The sequence below is a fragment of the Pteropus alecto genome, unplaced genomic scaffold (assembly GCF_000325575.1).
Source record: "Pteropus alecto unplaced genomic scaffold, ASM32557v1 scaffold21, whole genome shotgun sequence".
Taxonomy (NCBI): Eukaryota; Metazoa; Chordata; class Mammalia; order Chiroptera; family Pteropodidae; genus Pteropus; species Pteropus alecto.
In genome coordinates this window covers 10837202-10855549 of record NW_006436282.1, presented here as the reverse complement: position 1 = coordinate 10855549, position 18348 = coordinate 10837202, and positions in this window count along the sequence as shown.

Here is an 18348-nt window from a genome sequence, read left to right as displayed (position 1 = left end):
ACTTTGAACTGTATGCAAATATTAATTTAAAACATTTCATATACTTAATGTAAAACTTAAAGCCATAAAAGAAAATTTTGTTTCCATGGGTTAGACAAAGACATTTAGGTATAACACCAAAAACACAAAATAGAAAATCGGTAAGTTAGACTTAATCAAAATAAAACACTTTGATGCTTCAAAAAACACTGTTGAGAGAATGTAAAGACAAGACAGAGACTGAGAGAAGGTAAATTCAAATCTAATATTTAATAAAGGACTCATATCAAAATAGATAAAGAACTCTTGAAACTCAATAAAAAAAAGCAACAACTAAGAACAAAGCAAAACAAACAACTTGATAGAAATATAAACAAAAGATTTAAACAGACAGTTCACCAAAGATGTTATGTAGATGGCAAGTAAGTAAGCACCTGAAAAGATATTCAACATTAATATTCATTAGGAAAATATGAAATAAGACCACGATGTCCTATCAGTATGTGCCTATTTTAAAGGCTAAAGTTAAAAACACTGGCTAAATCAAGCATTGCAAAGGACAAGCACTGCAACTCTCATATACTGCTGGTAGACTGTAAAACAGTACAACTGCTTTGGAAAACAGTTTAGCAATTTTTAAAAAGTTAAACACACACTTACCATATGATCCAGCCATTCCACTCCTAGGTATTTCCCCAAGAGAAATTAAAACATATGTTCATACAAAGATGTACACATGAGTATTCACAACAGCTTTATTAGTTATAGTAAAAAACTGGAAACAACTCACAGTTCATCAACGAATGAATAAATAAACAAATGTTAGTATATTCATACAGTGGATATTATTCAACAATAAAAATGAATAAACTTGATACACACAACTAGTTGGATGACTCACAAATGCTGAGTGAAAGAAGCCAGAAGAAAAAGAATATGGTGCATGCTTTATTATTCCATTCAAAAAGCATTTTAGAAAATGTGAACTAATTTGTAGTGACAGAAAGTAGCTGTGATTGGCTGGGGGCAGTATATGGGGACAGGAGTAAGAGAATATATTACAAAGGCCATGAGGAAATTTCGGGTATGACAAATAACTTGGTTGTGCTGATGGTTTCATGGATGTATACACAAGATAAATGAATATTGTTCTTTGAATATATATATCTTCTTGTATGGTGATCGTACCTCAATAAAGTTGTTTAAAAATACTTTGGTCCATGTTGCCCTCTGAACAAATCTTTGATCCCTCAACAATTTTTGTAACAGCATGCATTTGTCATTTGAAAACTATCTGTCATTTGAATTATACTGTCAAGCTGATGATGACCTAAACAAATTTTCTAAGATATTTTTCATTCAGAAGCTAGAATTCTTGTTGAATTGGTAGGCTTAGTTTAGTGTCTTGAATATATCTCTAGATATTAAAATCTGAATAACCAATTGCTCTTTTATGTCAAAGCTGTTTCTATGAAAAAAGTAAAAAATTAATTTGATAACTAAATCATAAAAGTGCTTTTTCTTGAGGCATCCACTATACTTCAATATGCAACAGCAGTGTTTTCCATTTTGTCACACAAAATATAACGAAGATGTGGACTCAAAGATTGAGACTTACTGTAATTAATATTTTTAACTGTTTCAGCAAGAACATTTTAAAATACAATTGTTTTTTTCCTTTTTGTTTTACACTGCTGGTGTACAGTGGTGAAAAGTACACTGGTTCCTAGTATGGTTTGTTGCCGGCAGCTTTACCCACCACTGCTTTTGCACACAGTGAAAAAGACAAATAATGTCTTAGTGCTATTATGAAAATAGTTTTGACCTTTCAGCCCTCAAAAGGGTCTTGGGAAACCACAGAATTTTACAGACTATACTTTGAGAATCATTGGAAATGATGATATAATTGAAAGATAGAAAAAAATGAGGTATTGTAAAGGCAAAGAATACAAGAACCAACAAAAAAAAGAGCAATTAAAAACATCTGGGAAATAAACTAAATAAATAAATCATGTTCCAAATATAAAGCAAACTAAAATGTGGCACAATTTTAAACAGTTCAGTGAGTGTCTTAAATAAGAGCCAGTAACAGTTTCCTTGCATAGTCCAGGGTTCCTGACATTGGAACATACAAAAAAGAAATATAATCCTTGTATATTTTTTGGATTGGAGTGAACAATATTTATATAGTCACATAATTCAGATCTTGTTTATTTATTTCCAACCTTTAGAGTGGACAAATCATGTGAGATTGGTTAGGATTGCAAAAGAGATTCATTTATTAACATTGTATGAAAGAAGAGCTCACCAAGAATAGGACGCGGCAATGAAAACTGGCAGGAAATGTGGAGAGAAAGAACAAGGCTTCTCTGAATTGGAGGCAAGAGATACCATTGAAAGTTGACTGAACAGGGGATATAGATAAAAAGGACAAAAATTTAGAGTTACAATTTTAATAAAAATATAAATAATAGTGCAAATAGCGATGTTTAAAAGATGTGGAGGAGTGTGATGACAATGAGCTAAATCTTCAGTTTCCAGGGCAAGGTGATCAGTAATTAACATAGTAACTGATGGATCAAGATTAGAGTAGACTAGTCATGGAAATAGATTTTAACAGAATTAAAAAAGACAGACCATAGAATTCTTTTTCTGGGAAAAAGGACAGAAGTAAGGAGGAAGAATGATGCTTTGCAAAATTGTTTTCCTCCACCTATCTAGTCTTATGGTAAGTGCCCTTTTTCAACAAAGGGAAAGGAGGAAAGAAATGTTTTTCGAGTGCCTACTCACTGCCACATGCACCATTCTATTTAATCTTTACAATAATTATATGTGTGAATCATTATAGTCATCTTGCATACCCTACTTATAGAGTGCCAGGCAAATGGAAAGCCTCAATAGTCATTGAAGAAATAAATATCATTGAAAGATAAGGTTATTTTAGTTAAATAGGAAAAAAACATCAAAAACTTTAAGCAACTTTTTCGGAGTTATACTAGAATCAGTAAATGGTTTGAAATTCATATCTTGCCAAGCCCAGAGCCTGGGGATTTATATTATGTCCTAGCACAGTATTGGGAATCAGCCTGTGATAGCTCAGTATTGTGCGTTTTATTTTCTAAATTAGTCTAGTTTTATTAGAAAGGACTTTATGTCTGACCCTCGAATGATCTTCCAAAATAATGCTGACAATGTCCCATCCCTGATTAAGAGGCTGATTCTTTGTTTCTATTTTCCTAGACTGTACTGCAGCTCTTTGAGTGGCATGCTATTGATTTTGAATACCAAATTCTCCCATAAAGAAATTCGAAGGACATTAAGGTACAAGTGATAGTAGCTATTATGTTTAACATTCTTACAACCTACATGAATTTTACTGCCTGAATTTTATCATGTAGCATGTTAAGAAAGAATAAACTAGGCCTTGACTAACATTGACTTTGAAGATTTACCAAGCAACTTAGCTCAGTCATGATGGCTTAATCCAAACATATTCCATTTTCTGTGATATATGTCAGTACCATGTTTTTTGTTTGTTTGTTTGTTTTTAAGTACAACACATATGGACACCATTAATAAGAGAGAAGACACACTTAACCTATAGGTGCAGGCTAAAATGCAGCTTTTGTTTTAGTAGTGTCTGTACCAAGAGACTAATGTCATAAGTCCCTTAAAATAGACTGCTTTTGATATAGTCGGCAAATAGTTGGAAAAACAACATGAGACACTTTTTCAAAGATGTTCTCTTTTTTGTTAGCTTTTTGTTACTATTCTAAGATAACATTAAGTAATAGAAGTACATTCCTTTGGCTCATTTCTGAATAGCATTTCAAATCCAATCATGGCTGCTTATTTCATGTTATTCTGTCTTCCTTCTCTCTAACTTGTACTTTATGAGTTGTGTTTAACTTCAAACCCAGTTTTCAGAAACTCAAACAGGAAGCATCTGGGGATTCTCTGTTTTGAAGTGTGGGTGGGTCAGAAATAGCCTAGAGAGGTGAGAATATTGCCTGCTTTCACAGTGGGCTAAATTTCTACTCCACTCAAGTTTGATAGCATTGTCTTTTAGATATTTCACTAATTCCCATCAAATAGAACGTAAAAATGTATTTCATGTAAAGCATTCTAAAGTTAGTAGGTGGGAAAATTCTAGTTTTTAAAATTTTAATTTACGTTATATATATATTTTACATTCCTTTGTTTGAATCAGACTTGACTATTTCAATTTTCAGCTCCCAGGTTCCCAGGCAGGTCAATATGACTGCACCCCATCTTCTCCTTGATGCCCCTTTTAGAGTCATCTGTGCTAAAGCACTGATTAGAGTCTGTCCCAAGAATTGGGCTCACATGATTGCCATTAACAGAACTGCAGGGTCCTCAAAATTAGTTTTTATCACTGGCACCCGTAAGTCATAGCGGTAGCCAAAAATTTTGTATTTACTTTGGGCATATTTATCTTCAACTTTGGTCATTTTTTAAAATAAGTACTTTTTTTAACCTCCAATTATCATGTCTGTAAAATGGAATAACACATGCCTCATAAAATAAGGGTTAAATAACATAATAAAAGATTAGTCAAACTTTAGTCATGCGAGTATCAATTTTGAAAATTTGCCAGACCAATTATTTATTAAATGTTTTTAATTCATTTAAATAATTAATACAATTATTTAAATAAGAAGCTATATTATATGCAGAAATGAACACAGCATTATTTTCTGTAAATAGATGGTAATTAAAAATAACAACAAAAATAAAATATTAACTATTTAATATATTATAAAAATAACCTAAATACAAATAATAAAAAATTAATTTATAAAATATATAACTGAAAAAGTCCCTGAACAAATAAAAGAAATTATTAAAAATTAGTTGGCCATGAACTCAACTTTGGACTCAGTATCACTTTCTTTAAGATGAAGAGGAAGTTCTTACATATTGTATCATTACTCAGATTGTCTTTTAAAATTTAATAGAGGTGGGGAGCCTTACTATCCATGTCGGAGGAGTGCAACTGTTTATTAATTTACTTCAAGATAATGTCGAATTATCATAAAGACACCAAAGATCTATATATTTGAAGACTCTCAGAAATATTTAGTGTTTCAGAGGTAAAGTATTAAGTACATGAACTGGCCAATATGCTTTCTGAAAAAGAGAACTTCCAAGAAAAATTTATAATTTTTTCAAGGAATATTACAAATTTTAAAAAATTATTTAAATCGGCTGAAAGTTTATACAAAGTTACTAAACTATTGAAAAAGGTAAAGATAAAGATAAAAAAGGTTAGTACAGATTATATATGAATAGATTTTAGAGAAGGAAAATTCCAGCATTGCTGCATAGTTTCAGGAAACTCAGCTGCAGGTGGGAATACAAAGCCATTTGGTTACAAACCAGCATCTACCTGGCTAGTACCAAGAGTAGAATCGGCAAGACTTGGAAATAAGATGGATGTGAGAGGACTCAGGATGTATCTAAACTTGAGAAACATCTATACAGTCATGTGCTGTATAACATTTCAATCAATACTGGTGGTCTCAAAACATTATAATGAAGCCAAAATTTTCCTATCGCCTTGAGCCATCGTAGCCATTTTAAAGTCCTGGTGCAAGACATTTCTCATGAGTTTGTGGTGAGTTTGAGTTTGCTGGTGTACAGTGTTGATAAAGTCTATAGTAGTGTACAGTAATGTATTCACTCACCACTTGCTCACTGACACACCCAGAGTACCTTCCAGTCCTGTAAGCTCTATGTATGGTAAGTGCTCTATATAGACGTACCACTTTTATCTTGTATATCATATTTTTACCATACCTTTTCTACATTTAGGTATGTTTAGATACACAAGTACTTACTATTCTGTTACGATTGCCTACAGTACAGTAACATGCTGTATAGGTTTGTAGCCTAAAAGCAATAGGCTCTACCATATAGCCTAGCTGAGTTACAAGCTATATGACCTAGGTTTGTACATGCAGTGATGTTCACAAAACAACAAAAATGTGTGGCAACAGAAAGAAATCTAACTATGGGTGGTGAACACACAATGCAATATAATATGTCTTACTGTTGAATTGTACACCTGAAACTTCCTGGATTTTGTTAATTAATGTCACCATAATAAAAAATAAATAAATAAGAAAAAAGAAAGGTCATAAGACGTAAAGTGAAGGAGTTGGGGGGCATGCAGTAAGGTTGTTGCTGGGATAGTTAGAAGCCAGCTCATGTTATATACTCAAATCAAGGTAAAGTGGTCACAGGGAGGTGTATTCACTTTGTTCCAAAAGCAATAAAAGGGAATGTAAAGTTTTAAGGTGGAAAGGATTGATTTGATTAGCCTACTGAAAAGATTTTCGGACTGCTATGTGGGCAGTGGATTCAAAGCATGTTGGAGGGAAAGCAAGGAGGTAAGACAGAAGGTAATTATAATGGTCCTGGAAAGTCATGGAGGTGGCTTTAGGGATAATATCAGTGAAAATGAAAAGAAAGAGTCACATTTGGAGAAGTGTTTTTTTTCTGTTTTTTTTTTTTTTTGGTTTTTTTTTATGAAACAAACAAAAATAAACTTCTAACCTCTAAGATGAGTGTATGAAACAAAATTTCACAAGATGATGCTAATTTTATAACTGATAAGAAATGCTGACATTTTGAAATAATTTTATCTTTTTTTCCTGTCATTTTAATTTTTAAGTTGTACTCGTAACTCACTCTAATAATTTTACAACCCACTAATAAGTTGTGGTACAATACAAGTTTGCTGGTAGAACCTACAGAAGTTGACGTTAAACTAGATTATGGAAAATAAGAAAAATAGGAGCATCAAAGCAGACTCCCAGGTGTAAGCTGTGAGGTGAAGTTTGGCAGAACAACTGAACATTCCCTAGAAAGCCAACGTGACAGTGGGGGGCATTATGTTATATAATAAGCATATGGATCAGTGAAATTTGTCTGTTAAAAATACAAATAAATATGACATGAATGTGTGTGAAAGTATTTGCATAGATATGTGGTTTTATTTCTTTCAGTATATTTCTAAAAATTAAATGCATAGGTCATAAGACACAAATGCTGGGGTAAATGAAGGCAGCAGGTAAATAGGAAGACCAAATATCAGATGAGTTAACTCCATGAAAGAAGCCATAGGCATACGTCTACAGGGGCTGAACAGGGCTGTTGAGGACAGGACTTGGTGAACATCACTCATTCATAGGGTCATCAGGAGTCAGAGCTGACTCAATAGCACATAACACACACACACATAAGATAAACGTATGTTTAATTTTTAAAGAAATTGCCAAACAGCCTTCCATAGTGATTTGTATCATTTTCCATTTGAGGGTCTCGGTTCCTCCACATCCTCACAAACACTCACTATCACATTTTTTTTTTTAAATTTTATCCATTCTAATATGTGTGCAATGATTTTATTTTGCATTTCTCAAATGACTAATGACATTGAGCATTATCGAAGTACTGATCTGACATTTGAATAATGTTTCGTGAAGTGTCTCTTCAAATCTCCTGTCCATTTTTAAGAATTAGGTTACTTTTGAATTTTCATGTTTGTTTCTTCTGAATCCAAGTTTTTTCTAAAATATAGGATTTGTAAATATTTTTCCCCCACTGTATTTTTATTCTTTTAACAGTGACTTTTTGGAGAGCAGAGGCTTTAAATTTTGATGTAGTTCTAAGTGAGTGGGGAAGGTGCAGAAGGTATGTGGCTTTGGATATATTTGTGTGAGATATTTTTTCTTTAACTTTGAAGAACCTCTATGACTTAAGCATTTTTTTATGAGTAGAAAACGCAGCAAGCAGATCATGAGGCATCTAATTTATTCTTTGAATAGGGTAGGTGACAATTATATGTGATAATATTCCAGTGGTGGCGGCGGAAATGAACAGAAGATATCTTTCAGATACAGAATTCTTGACAAGGCAATGGCAGCAATAGCATAGTGATTTGTTATAGTGCAAACGAGTTCTGATAGTGTGATGGAGGAATCCTATCCTCGAGGGTCGAGTTTTACAATCGGGTTACCATAGCAAGGTGGGACTGTCCTTTTCCAACAAGAACATCCCACCATCCATCTTTCCCACCTCCAGCCTCTAACCCCACACCCCCAGGGGAACACTCCTGAACTTCCTGGAAAAGACAGGCATGAGGAGGCTGTGCTGAGGCATGTGTTACTGAGGACTGGATTTTTTTCTAATGCTATGGTAGATCCTTATTTGCTGTACCCCAAAAGGAGGATCCAGACATCCCAGTTAAATATTTGAAGTAGATAGCAGCCCAGTTCCTTATACACAAAACTAAATAAATTTAATTCCCTTACCCCAAGAAAAAGTCTGAAGTAGAAGTCAAATATGATTCATGATATCTGTTTATCTGGGGAGATGATGCTTAAAATAAAAATTAAAATAAATAAAAACTGTATCAGTTTGCTTGGATCATAAATTGATCCCCTGAAAATCTTCAGTTTTTTTCATTGACATCACGAGCAGTCATATTCCAGCTGATATTGGCTATTCTTAATTACAATATGTACTTTTGTGAGAAGAATAAAAATTTGCACATGTCTCCTGAGAAATGCCTACCAAATGAGGATTTTAATCTCAAGAGGATTGCTTTTTTCACTCATTAAATAATCTATTAACTTTAAAAAATTCTTTGCCACATGACAAGAAGAAATTAAAACATCTTATACCAATACCCTTAACAACCTTAATAAAACAGAGTGAATAGATGTTAAAAAATAAGCAAGGAAAATATTGCCAGGAATCAATGTGAATCCAGGAGTGAGTTTGGTATGCCATCACTTGAATCCTACACACTTGCCAGATTTATGCCATAAATTTGGCACTAAGCTACATATTAAACCATCTGAAGTGGGAAACATGATTAGGTAGGTGATTCATAGCATCCATAAAATTAAATAACACAAATTCTGTTCAGGAGAAACACATTATTCTTGGTACTGAAACTAGAAAGAAATTCTTAACCACATGTCCTAGAGAATGATAAGAACTGGATTTATGTCTACAATGAATTGCTTCAACTCTGTTTCATAAAAGAAGGTTCACAGGTCCTTTCATCAGCAGGCAGCAGGTTCTGTGATGGATATTTAGGTAAAGGATTTTGTCTGATCTGCTGGTGTTATTAGAAACACACTTTTGTAGTTAGTATAGAAAAGTAACAAATCTTGCCTTTTACATATTTTCTAGTATATACAAGTTTTTATAGACATTTTCCCTTAGATCATGGGTATTAATTACCATTACCAAATATAGGTCCATTCTTTTCTTTCCCTAACAGAGAAATGGCCATACAGAGACCCTAAGTTAGATAGCAATTCCCAAACCAATCACCATGTAATACACATTTTCAGAGGTGCTCACAACAATTAGATTACAGTAACTCTGTAGTAAATTACAATTGAGAAACTGCAAGTTGAGCAAATTAGAATAAATTTATTTGCTGCTGGACTTGTCAGTACCTTTAAGATATTTATTACATAATAGATTAATCTCTAAGAGGAATGTATGTTATTTTGTGTTTTCCAAATATATTTTTCAAAAGAAATCCTTCTATTTGCAGAGAATCTCATGAGCTATTTCAAAAAATACTCTTGAGACCTTCCATGTTCTTTTATTCTGCACTGTGCATTTGGATTAATTCCAACTTTGACTCAAAGTCAATCCTATAAAGAGCAAGTTACATATATTCTGACACTGATATGTGTGCAGCACTTTGAGTTGCTCTTTTGGCACTGATTACTGTTAAAATAACAATGAGATGTATTAGCTTGATGGTGGGATTTTAAAGAAATAACTTCTGAAATACTATTTGTTTTTGTGCTCTGAACTCAAGTATATGCTATAAATTTTTTTAAAGATCATGTTCTACCTGATCTTTGCCTTCTAAGTTATGGAAAGGACTTTGGCCAAAAGTAATAAAATGTGATCTAAGAAAATAGAGAGATTGATTTAAGTTTCACATGGTGCCATTTTCTAATAAAAATGTATTAATACAAAGGATTCAAAGACAGAGACAATATTAAAATTTTGGCAACACAAAGCTTTATTCTTTAAAAAATTGCTTTCAAAATATATAGAAATAAAATAGGAATGTACATAATAAACTTCATATGATGACAATAGCATTCTATATAAATTATGCAGTCATTTAGGTATAAAAAGTATAATAAAAAATCAAAATAATCCTGGATATACCAAGTGCTAGAAAGCATGCAAAGCAACTGGAATTCTCTTACTGGTGGGAATGCAAAATAGTACATACACTGGAAAATAGTTTGGCAATTTCTTAATATTAAAATATGTGCTTATTATCCTGTATAGTAAATAGAAAGAGGACATATCCTTTCATGACTTCTGTAATGAGATAATTCATAACAATGTGTAAATTATAATATTTTATGTTTTCTTTATTGAACTACAAAAACATTGCCATGCAAGAAAAATAAATATAACATATGATTTTCAAATGAAAAATGAATATTGTTTAAGCTTATGAATATGATTGAAGAGTTTGTATATAGAAATCATCCTTATGTTTGGCTTATAGCTATTCTAGACAGTATTATTTCTTTCTATTCACAGCTACTTTTTTTTTGAGCTTTGAACTCCAGATTTATATATCCAAGTGCTGAAACCATCTTCATTAGATGTCTGCAGACATCTTGCTACATGTTTAAAGCCAAATACCCCAGTTTGTCCATTGTAGTAAATAACAACTCCATTCTTTCATCTGCTTAAACCAAACTTTTAAACTACGGACATTCCCTCAGTCAGTTTGTTAGTAAACCTTGTCATCTTTACAATCAAAATGTATCCAGAATTTTTTCACTTCTCACTACTTCCACTGGAACCACCCTAGTGAAAGTCACCGACATATAGAGCCTGGACTATATAAGTCACTTCTGAACAGTCTCGAGCTTTCACTCTCCCTCCTAAAGTCTATCATCAAACAGAAACCAGACTGATGGTTTTAATACCTATTATGTGTCTCTTCTCTTCAAAACCCTCCAGCGCTTTTTGTCTATATCAATTAGGACACCATTAGCCTCAAATAATAATAACTATCACACAAAAAACATGTTATAAATTTAAATTTTATTTACATAATGTCCTGATAGATATGTAGCTCTCCTCCAAGCAGTGATTCAGAAACCAAGACAGCTTCCATTTCGAAGCTTTGCCATTCATCATGTGGCTTTCAAATTTTATAAAAGGTGGACCTAAAGTTACATATAGAGTGTGAATTCAGCTATGTAATATACTGTCTCTGAACAAACCTTAAGCATAAGATGTGCATTAAAATATTAAAGAAGCTCTAACCTGACTGGTGGGATTATAATGACAGTTTTTTTTTCTTAAGTATTTTCTACATTTTCCTATATTTCTACAGTGGACATACATTGTTTTTATACTCTTAGAAAAATAAACTTTTAAAATGATGATGTAAGAGCGTATTTCCAGTTCAATTTCCAGAAACTGACTCAAGTGACTAACAAAAATGATATATGGAGACATGTGACGGACTGAATTGAGACTCCCCAGAATTTATGTTAAAGCTCTGATCCTCAATATGGCTGTATTTGGAGACAGGTCTTTTACACAGGTAATTAAGGTTAAATGAGTTCGTAAGGGGGCCATATGAGAGGAGGAGAACAACAGGGATAAGAACTAAATATACTCTCCTTCGGAAGGGTAAAGGCTAGAATATGGCAGCACCAAAAAAAGATGAATCCTTTCTTGCTTTCACCTTGAAGTTCACCTTTATGTGTTTTTTTCCTTAACAGGAGAAAGATGACTTCTCCGTGAGCTACTATTCAACCCAGTTTTTCAAAAGCATGTGAGGAGAACTATGGCTGCAATTGACCCACTCTAATGGGAATCATTGGGGTTTAGGGTAAATGACAGCAGAGGAGGATGGGATCCTCTAGAGTGGAGGGGAGTACAGAATTTCTCACAAAAGAGAAAGCCCATGGGCTGAGAAGCTTTGCTGTAAACAAATTCTCACTTTTTCCCAAATGTTAAATTGTCCAACATCAAAAGACAAATTTTCTGACTGGAAGCCCTTCCCAGTAGACCACAGATACTCTCCAACCTTAATAAATAGAAATTACAGGAAGAATACCTGAAAAGGTCTTTTTTGTATGGCTGGAGTAGAGGAGGCCAATGAGAAGAAAACTAAGATAGAAAAGTTGGCTACTGCTATCATAATTCCAATTCGCTTATTAAACATTTAGACTTTTGTAGACTGATTATGTTCACAGCTTCTCCTCTTCTCACTCAGGTTAAACTGATAAGATAAATCTAAACTCCAGAGTGTCACATATACCTGGACGTATAATATCAAGGAATAATTATCACATCCTTTTTAAGGTGGGAAAAAAAGCACATAAAAAGACCTGTACTCATTCAAAGATAAACAAGTCAGGGATGAGAAGAGCAAAAGAGATTGCCAAAAGTAGACGAAGGACATATGTTGAGGATTACACCCTAGGTAATTAAGAACCGTTTAAGTACTACTGTTTTATGCACACAAAAGAAGTTAAATAGAGAGTAAATTTGAAGAAAAAGATTATACAATAAATAGATATAATTGGGGAACTAAGAGAATTAAGAAGAGAATTTAAGAAATGACGTCATTGCAGAGTTTAAAGTAGAACTAGAAGGAAGAAAAATATACCCTAAATATAGGCTCAAGCAAATCAGTTAGAAAGCATTAGAAAACAAGAAAATGATCAAAGACAATGTATAGATGTGGAAGACAAATGGGATCTGATAAACAGAAATCACATTTGTGAAGAAATGTGAAAATTTATAAATGAAACAGAAACAACAGGCAAAAATAGCAGAAAATTTTCTTAAAGCAAAGGAAGATTAAAATCTGAGGTTTAAAGCCATCTCTTCAAGATAGTCCTACCAAAGAAATAACATATCACAGTGATTTAATTTCAAAGGCACGGAAATATTCTCTGAGCATCCAAGAAACAGAAATGGTAACTTAGGGGGAAAAAGTCAAGTTGGACTTAGACTTAATATTAGTTTGAAATGTTAAATGTTAAAAAACTGCCGAACAATGTGTAGAGATTCTCCTTTACCCTTTCTCTTACAATGAGAACCTCCTAGAAAATTGCTTTTACGTGGTTTATAATTTTGTAAACAGTGACACTAAGTATTGTATGCATTAGAGTCTAAGATGTAGAAGACTTTTCATAATTACTAATGAGTGTTATGTCCTGTGTTAATTATAAATTTATTGCTTCTCATCTCCAAATTCACACTTCCTTAATGACCTGTGAAAATGAATCTGAGTCCTTTAAATATTTTTTCTATGCTAGCTGACATGATGCTAAGCTTTGTCAGGAACGAGATCTGCAAAGTCATTGTTAAAACAACAACAACAACAACAACAACAAAACAACAAAAAAAGTTTTCCTCTCTGGTTCCTGTGTGCTCACTTGTCAGTGTCCTGCAGTGCTGGGGGATTTTCCAGCACCCAATTCCTGCAGTGCTGGGCAACCAGCAGCTTCACCCCACTCAGGTGATTTTGAAGTATCTCAAGGAGATACTTCCGGTGAACAGCTTTCTCAGTCATCTTAGAGGGCTGATTTGTTGTTCTAAAATCTCAGGAGCTTCCTGGGTAAAATATGAAACTCGTCCTTATGTGTGGAGTGCAAAGAAATACCGAAGGCAGATCATTCCAGATTGTCAGGTGACACTTTAAATAAGCAAGGGAACATATACAGCAGGGTTGTCTTGGGAGGCCGCAAGATGGATAGATCTCCACACCCACCCTTCAGAATATTAAAAGTTTATATAGAGACCTTAACTAGGTTTAGTTATGTCAACAGCACATTGCTCTCTCAAGGCTGTATCCTTGAAAATGGCATAGGCTGTTGGAATGGTGGGCAGACATACATTCCAAAGACAGGGAAGGGGATGATGAGCTCTGATTGCCCAGGTCCAGCTTGTGGGTTAACTGGTGGTCCCGTCCTCTCAATGACCTCCTTCAACATGATTTCCGGCAAGTTCCTCAGTCCAGCCCTGAGGATAGTGGCTGCTCCTTACAACTACTATTCCTATATTCTTTCAAGTCCCCTTAATTTTAATTAGTCACTTTCTCATTACTCCAGTTCCCTGTTGTAGTTGACAATTGTTTATATTAACTTTTCCTTGTTCCAAATTGCTGCGATTTCTCCTTCCTGAATTTATAGTTATAGGTGTCACTAGAGATTTATAGTCATTTGTTTTTATGTCTTTTTGATACAAAAAGCTTCTAAAATCTTTTTTTGTGTGCCGGCTTATTTGCAGATGAAAGCACTAAGAGTGGCAGGTTTTCATGTCTTGCATTCTCATGGGATGCTTGCCATTCATATTAGCCTCTCCCCAAGCATTTCCACTTTAATTACATAGAAGAAGAGACTGCAAGCAGGGCCTGGGAAGCTTTAGACAGAGATCTGACATAGATATTTAGACAGAAAGGCACTTGGAACTATCTTGAGCTTCCACTTTCTGGTTCAGAAATAGGTTTAAAGTCCTCTGTTCTATATACCTTATCTTCACATAACAGATTGTCCTCCAAAGTGTTTTGTCTCCTTTGAATTTTGGAGGAATCAATTTCTGAATGAGAAATTTTATATTCATCTAAGTTATTCCCCATATATAGATAAGAAAAAATAATAGTAGGATATACAATTATATATGTAACCTTCTGAAAAAAAAAAAGAAATTTAACTTTGCACTTTATACCAGAACAAAAAAAAATAAAAAATGAATGGAGAAGATAAGTACAAAGATTGGTAGTGAGCATTGGCATCATTTAAATACAGAACTAAGTTTAAGTGGGTGTTTATTTGTTCCAGACAAGTTTACTGAGTGCCTGTTATGTTAATTCTTCCAAATCAATCCATGAATTTAATAAAGTTAGTTAAAATACCAATAGAATTCTTTTAAGTTTAGTCTAAATAGATCCATTAGAGCGAATGTTAAAAAAAATAGTTTAAAATTTTTGAAAAATAAAATGTATTGAGTCGTTCCTCAAGTTACCGGAATTTATTATGATAATAAAATAATTGAGACAACATGGTACCAGCACAAGAATGGACTTATCGTAGAACTGAGTAGAGAGACTGGAAACCGTGCAGGTATGTAGAAGAATAGTTTTAAAAGTATGGACTCTAACTCATGCTTTGGAAAAAGTTGTGATCTCCCCAGAGCAGATAGGGAAGGTACAACATGAAATAATGACTATACCAAATACAAATCTAAACTCCAGGTGACCAAAGGAATAACAACAATTAAAAAATCCTGTAAATATTCTAGAAGAAAACATAGATTATTTTTACAGAATTCTGGTGAGGAAAACATTCACAAGTGAGGAGACCCAAAGGAAGAAGCAGTAAAATAAAAATGTAATAGCACACACAAAGTTACGATTCTGTATGACAACATATATATAACAAAATTATAAGAAAATAAATACAGAGAACATTTGCCACACACATTTGAGAAATACATAAGATATAGAATATAAATAGCTCATAAACCAATATGGAAAGACAATATAATATAATTATGTGGAAGATATATTTAAAAATAAATCACACACCAAAGGAAAACAAATGGCCAATAACTATAATGAAATGATCATCAAAGTCACCAGGTAAATGCAAATTAAAACAAGATGACATTTTTAACCAATCAATAGGCTAACAACTGTAATGATAGTAGCGAGTGGCAGCAGCTTTCAAAGTATAAATTTTACATGTCCTTCAACAGCATAATTACGTTGCTAAAGAATCTATTTGATACAACAATGTGCACAAATATACAAGCTACTTATACCATGATGTTCATTGATGCATTATACTAATTACCTAAAACTGGAAGACTATACTTAATTGTATAACAACAGAGAAACAGGTAAGTAGGTTATGAAGGTTTGATGGTCCTTGGTTGACTTTTTCCTCAGATTCATTCCCATCTCCTCCTTTCTCCTTCCCTGCTCCTCTGTCATCTGGCTTTTGACTCATTTAGGCCAACAGGAAGTAGTGCTGGGAGATTGACTGGAAGGAAGGAAGAGCCACAGTAGTTTTTTTCCACTGCTTCTTTGCTCCTGCTAGACAGGCCCATTGTGGTTCTAACTTTCTCGGGGTGCCCCAGCCCCTAAGCTCTACTCATACAAATTCCTCCTTCTGTCCCTATAGCTTAAGGATGCAAGTGGTTTCCTATTGATAGTACCGTCTAGATTTTCTCTTTTTTTCTGGCTTGGTTTTTACCTCTTCCATGATCTCTGTAATTAATTCTTTGTATTAAATTCTGCTAATTTAAATACTTAAAATGACTTCTGTTTTCTTGATTGGAATGCACACAAACACCTCAGCAGCCAGTAGGGAAAAAATACTACATAACCATATACCGATTGGAAGAATGTTCTTGATAAGTTATTGGCTCTAGGAAGAAAACTTGTTATATCTTATGTTTAATATGATCTGTTACCAAAAATCAAACAAGGAGAATATGTTTAAATGTATTCGCCTGATGGTAATAATAAAGATAACAACATTAAACTTTGTAGGAAAAATAGATATGCAAAAATACCCACTAGGATGAGTTGTTTTTGTGAAGTTGAAGGGAGAGATATGTGTGTGTCTTGAGGGGAAAGGGTGTTGCTGCTTTTTACTTTATAAACCACTTTGTCGTTTGGATTTTTTTCTCTTGTAATGCATTACGTTTGTAATTTTGAAAAACAATTTTAAAAACAGGTAATAAAACACTGTGCCTAATCTGATCACTTTTATTAAATATATATGTCCATATGTGTTCATTTGCAATGGGAATTGTTTGAAAGCGTAGTCAGTTTTGCAATATTTGAAACTGCAAATTTGTTCCAAACAGAATTAATATATTGGGGAATAAATCGAGCTACTATATATGCTTATGTGTAATTTTGCCAGTCAGAAACAACAGGTGAATGATAAAGGTTGCACCCAGATCATTGAAAGTTTCAGGAATACAGAAATATACAAAATGTACACATATCACACACACCTTTAACATCTACCACCATCCTCAGTTCACCTTTATGTGATGAGCCATGATATTCATGTCTGGTTTACAACTTTCTGTCCGACTTCAGGTAAGCCTCCTTTCAATACTCCACAATAACTCACAATCTGTAACTCTTCCAATGCCCACGTATGCAAACAAATATCAGGTCTTTTTCAAGACACAGCACCATATTATTGCAGTATTTGTGTATTTCTTTATATAACATGCATGTGTAAAAATTGTGCCACCCATTTTTAAGTTCTGATATTTTCTCCTTGTGGGTCATTATGAAATTTTCCAGTATTATACCCTAATCCCATTTTTGCTCATAAGCCCAGATGTTTTTATTGCAGAATTGTGCATAGTATAGTAATTTTTAGCAACATACATGTCACATGACAGAACTGACTATACATACACCAAAATGTTAATAGCATCTCTGAGCAGTAATTTACGTGTTGCTTATCTATAGTTTCTATTTTTTCCCCCAAACAATAATGTATTAATAATTTAATTAAATCTACATAAACATTTTTAAAATAGGTGGTAGCCAAAAGATGACTTTAGCTATTCTAGGTGAAGGCTTGTGACTATTAGGGAAAGCTCCATTCATTCACTAGTGATGCAATCAGTGTCCTCTAGTCTACCTACAGGAAACAATTTAAGGTCTTCCTGGGAAACAGAGATAAGGTCTCACAGCCACATCTTGGCAGCTTTTTCAATCAGGTAGGCCCCATAAATTCTAAGAATACAAATGTGACTAGTCAAGATTCCATTAAACAATGTAGAGCATGTAATAAACTAAATGCCCTTAAATTGGTTTGCAAACACTGTGAAGTTAACATGATAGCTTTAGATCTAGAAATACATAGGCAATAACCAGTATGGTATATTCAGCACTTGTTGACTTTCAAATTTACTTTTAAGTGAGATTAGAGGACCCTGTCCTTTCAGGAATTTTGACATTGTGGAGAGACAAACTTGAACACCATGTGAATTTCAAAAGGGAGAGAGAAAAAGAGAGTTTTCTTCATGTGATTTGAGTCTTGAATTTCCAACCATTTTTTCAGACTGAACTTTCACCTGTTAACACTTCTTTTTCTTCCCCTTTCCCAGGAGGTATCATGTACTATTTTGCGTGTGTGTCTGTTTCTTTTTTGAATGATAAATCAGTCCATCTACAGCCAAACTCTGTTGTTTATCTTTGATTTGGGCATGATTCCTCACCTTTCCCTCCCCCATGTGCCCGGTTCTAGGACAGTACCCTCTGAACTTCGAACTCAG